The 5,000-nt window shown below is 46.3% G+C and overlaps 1 protein-coding gene across 7 annotated transcripts in view; it reads right to left on the bottom strand.

The window, feature by feature from the left end:
* nrxn1a (neurexin 1a) overlaps positions 1 to 5,000 on the bottom strand; it is a gene marked incomplete at both ends in the record, with an annotated part of 67,461 nt that overhangs the window by 61,686 nt on the left and 775 nt on the right. The gene's annotated exons all lie outside the window — the stretch shown is intronic.

Raw genomic sequence — 5,000 nt, 5'->3', positions numbered from 1 at the left:
TCTCCAGGGTATCTCCAGGGAAGTCTTATATTATCTTATTATAAAAACCTTCCATACCCTACTCTTCATTGAATTAACTAAGAATATTAATCCCACCACAGAAGCGGACTTATGACGCAGTGTAAAAGCATCATGATTATGCTGAAAGGTTATTATGCACATTGCTAATATTAATATAGTTCGGGCCCATCATGCTGTCCTGTGACACGGTGCAGTTATGTGGTCTATAATAATGGTGTAATGCTGGTCCTAATACATCGTAATGAAATTGATCCTTCATCTCTCAACTCACTCCCAACAAATAAAAAACAAACATCCTCATCCCATTTGGCCATCTAATGATAGGTGATAAAAATTGATATGGATATTTCCTCTGCAACCATTAATCCGTGTCTCTATCTATCTATTATCTATTTGGGGAGCAGTTTCTGATTTTGAAGAAACTCAAGGACATAATAAAGAGGAAGGCCAGGCCAACGTTGACGATTCTCCCGGGGTTCAGGGAGGTGCTGTTAAACTTCCCCGTCGAAGGATGAAATAAACTGCACAGCCAAAGCGATAAAAAGGCAAATGAAAACCAAACATACAAGCAATAGGAAAAACGTTACAGTGCTGGCCTCTGTGCTTCCCCAAAAAGCTGATATCGCAGCCAAACAATTCAGCCACAGTCCCCTATACATGTAGGGAACCGACATATAAACATATTCCAACCTTAGTGCGCTTCTCACATACTCTGCTATTTAGCAAACATTTTGCATGTTCTGCAAAACCCAAAAGGTCCATTGTGTTTTTGACAAATAAGAGATGTTGACGAATTATAACCAGGAGAAAAATCATAATAATAATAAAAATGATAGAACCTGACAAGTCCCCCTTAAGACCAACCTGCTATTGTAGTATCGGTATTGTGCAAATATTTTCTAATTCCAACCCACTGCAGACCTACATCAGCACTGTAGTCATTTACCTGCAGTGTCATGCATCAGCACAATACACTCCCACACCATTTAGTTAAACATAGTATATTATATAGTTTAATACTTGCTATATAATGTTAATAACGTTGCCCGTTTGGCATCCATTGCAGTCCTGGAAGTGGGATCCCTCCTTTTATGAGCCCTTCACAAGGTTTCTCCATTTTACTGCCCAAGCGTTTTTTTCTGGGGGGGTTTTCCTTGCTCAGGTGAGGGTGAAGACGGGACCGCTGTTGATTTTCTATGTGAAATGTGAATTGTGAAGCCCTTGGACACTGTACTGTGAAGGGCTATGGAAATAGGGTGAATTGACTGAACACTTTCCTGTTCACTTTTCTGAAGAGTTTCAAACAATTGTGTCTGTAGTGTCAAAATTAAGGGGTGAGCAAAACCCAACTGGTGCCAGCAGTTGAGGTCTATGTAAATATCCATATTATTCATCAGAATGGTGGGAAAGCCTTAGTCAGCCACAACATTAAAACCACGGACAGGTGAAGTGAATAACATTGATCATCTCGTTCCAGTGGCACCTGTCAAGGGGTGGGATATATGAGGCAGCAAGGGAACAGTCAGTTCTTGAAGTTGATGTGTTGAAGCAGGAAAAATGGGCAAGCGTAAGGATCTGAGCCACTTTGACAAGGAGCACATTGTGATGGTTAGATGACTGGGTCAGAGCATCTCCAAAACCACAGGTCTTGTGGGGTGTTCCCGGTATGCAGTGGTTACTACCTACCAAAAGGAGTTTAAGGAAGGACAACCGGTGAACCGGCGACAGGGTCATGGACGCGCATGGGCTCATCGATACGTGTGGGGAGTGAAGTCTAGTCCGTCTGGTCCGATCCCACAGCAGAGCCACTGTAGCACAAATTGCTGAAAAAGTTCATGCTGCTATGATAGAAAGGTGTCAGAACACACAGTGCATCGCAGCTTGCTCTGTATGGGGCTGTGTAGCTGCAGACCAGTCAGAGTGTCCATGCTGACCCCTGTCCACCACCGAAAGCGCCTACAATGGGCGCGTGAGCGTCAGAACTGGACCATGGAGCAATGGAAGAAGGTGGCCTGGTCTGGTGAATCATATTTTCTTCTACATCATGCGGATGGGAGGGTGAGGGTCCGATCCGATGGAGCATCTGTGGGATGTGCTTGAACAACAAGCCTGATCCATGGGGGCCCCACCTCACGACTTCCAGGACTTAAAGGATCTGCTGCTGACGTCTTGGTGCCTGATACCACAGGACCCTTCAGAGGTCTTGTGGAGTCCATGCCTTGACGGGTCAGAGCTGTTTTGGTGGCACGAGGGGGAGCTACACAATATTAGTGGTTATTAGAGGTAGTTTTAATGTTGTGGCTGATCGGTATACGTCTGAAAGAAACTAGGGGTGGTAAACTGACCCTGACTCGAATGTTAAAAGGCACAATGAATTAGCTGGCCTAAGAAGGCATTGCACACATGGCAGAACCAAACCCAGAACATCAGATACTTGTTCCACTTGGATCGAGTACAGCCAGCCCACTTACCAACCGCACCGAGCAAACTCTCCTAGCGGAACCATTTTATAAGGCTAACTACTAGTTCTGCGACTGCCATCGGGAGAAAATGGTTGTAGCACTTGTCCTCCGCTGTAACACTCGTCAGTGCTCATGGGCGACACCCATACAAATCAGAGCCTGACTCCAGGAATACAGAGCAGGCTCCCGCCACTGAAAAAATGCAGGTGGTGCTCCAAGCTAGAGGCCTTATATGCTAATGGCCTCCCCTCCCTTTTAGCCTGTGGACCTGCACTGCTGCGATGGACCTCAACCATGCTGCTGCAAATGGTCGTGCCTGAGCCCACATACTGGCGTGCGCGTACGTACGTGTGTGTGTGTGTGTGTGTGTGTGTGTGTGTGTGTGTGTGTGTGTGTGTGTGTGTGTGTGTGTGTGTGTGTGTGTGTGCGCGTGTGAGAGACACAGCGTACATGTGGCCCCCACTTCTTGCCTGTGCTGTGTGGGAATCTCATTATCCACTCAACTGTGTGTACTGTCTCTTTATACATGTGATATATTATCCGTGTGCTCATCCCTGTGTGTGTGTGTGTGTGTGTGTGTGTGTGTGTGTGTGTGTGTGTGTGTGTGTGTGTGTGTGTGTGTGTGTATGTGCACCGAGGACCCCTCCCACTGAGCCCTACACTCCCACAGAGAGGCAGACAGGATCAGACTGGCTCAGATCCTATTTTATCCCCATCAGCACACTGCTGTCTGAGGAGAGAGTGGATCATACATCCATCTGTCACCTCATTCAACCTATAGACACCCTACAGCCCCAAAGCTGTAGGCAATTACTAACCTTCACTTTCTCCACTTCGGGAAAAAACAACAACTTTCTATTATCTTTTAACACACACACACACACAAGAACAAAATAATGTACGGTGTACACACACAGACCCTTATGGATATGGACACCTACAGTAATGACCTGATGACTTCATCGTGTGACTGTGACGCTGACGGAGCAGTGGAGGAGGGAGGGAAGTGAGGAAGGACGGAAGGAAGGAAGGAAGGGTGGAGCAGAGGTTTGTGGGTAGAGAGGGAGGTAAAGAGAGGAGCCGTGTCTCCATGGTAATCTACTCCGAAAACTGTCTGTCCACTAAGGTGGGCATGGCGGTGAGCATAGGTGTGTTCATGCGTGTTTGGGCGGAGTGTGGCAGAAGTGGGGTGGGGTGGCGCTTCGTTGGTGGCGTCAGGTGGTGCAGTGAAGGCTCACAGCGGGCTGCACTCCACTTTTCAGCGGCGGATGCATGCATGACCGGGTTTTGGGTGTCATTAAAAAAAAAATCAATGACTAAGGCAGAGCTCCAAAGCCTCCTTCATGGTGGGTGTTTGAAAAAAAAAAAAAGAAAAAAGAAAAAAAAGGAAAGCCGTAGTGGAGAGTTGGAGCGATTAAAAATGCAGATTTGCCCGGCAAATGAACTGAAGCGAATCCGACGACACGGGCAAATGGCCGGGGGGAAATGATTGCGTTTACAGTATTGGCCATAACAAGGCAAGCCGAGTTCATTAGGCAGCTGTTTCATTCACTTCCCTAATGGCTATCATTACAGGGGCCTGTATAGTGGCACTTGTATTGACCAAAAGCATATTTGGCAGTATTCAAAGCCAATATCACAACCCATGGTCAGTATTTTGTCGAGCACAGATATTATGTTTTAAACTGCTAATTTGCTCAAACGCATTTTTCTTCACCACCATCATCATCAGTAGCGGTAAGTACAGTGTGTTAATTGTGTTGTATTCCGCTACGTAGTGTTATACATGTATATAAATAAAGGCTCAAATAGTGATTAGAATGATGCTCAAACACACACAGACACATACACACAACATTGAAGGCTGCAGGCCGGTCAACTCAATGGCAGGCAATAGATTCACGTAGACACACTTCACTTTGGCACCTTATGTATGGAACATACGAAGGCCACCTACAATCAATGGAGTTCGATCCATTAACACAGACAGCTAGGTGTCAGCCAAGCAACAACCATCGGATTCCAGCCTCTTAGTTTCGCTCCAATGAAAGGCTATTAACAAAAAGCCAGGACCTCAATTCATAATGGATCTATACTGCTCTTGTGTTTTGCCGTACACATAAGGCTCGGGGAACAAGGCTCAGGGTGTCCCAGCTCTTCAGCCCTCCAGCCCAAATTCAGCTCAAACCCCAGCATTTCACAGGCTTTCTGGTACGGCGCCGGTTCAGAAAACTACCTGCGCTCTTTAGCCGTCAGCCTTGTGAATGCACAACCTCTGGGAGCCGGAGGAATCAATATTAAACATACTCAGTATGCATGCCTCGTGCTGTTTGTGAATGCCAGCAAAAGTGTGAATGGGAAATAAATGTCTGAACCAGGTGGCTGGAATCAAACCTCCAAATTTGGAGAAATGTGTCCAGCAAATCAATGTTGTGTACATGCGCATGTGTCTGTGTGTGTTCATTTGGGCGTATCTCTGCGAGTGTTCGTGTGTGTGCGGGTCTGTCTGTGAAGGAT

This window comes from Zeus faber, assembly GCF_960531495.2.
Source record: "Zeus faber genome assembly, chromosome: 20".
Taxonomy (NCBI): domain Eukaryota; kingdom Metazoa; phylum Chordata; class Actinopteri; order Zeiformes; family Zeidae; genus Zeus; species Zeus faber.
This window is presented reverse-complemented; position numbering and strand designations above follow the sequence as displayed.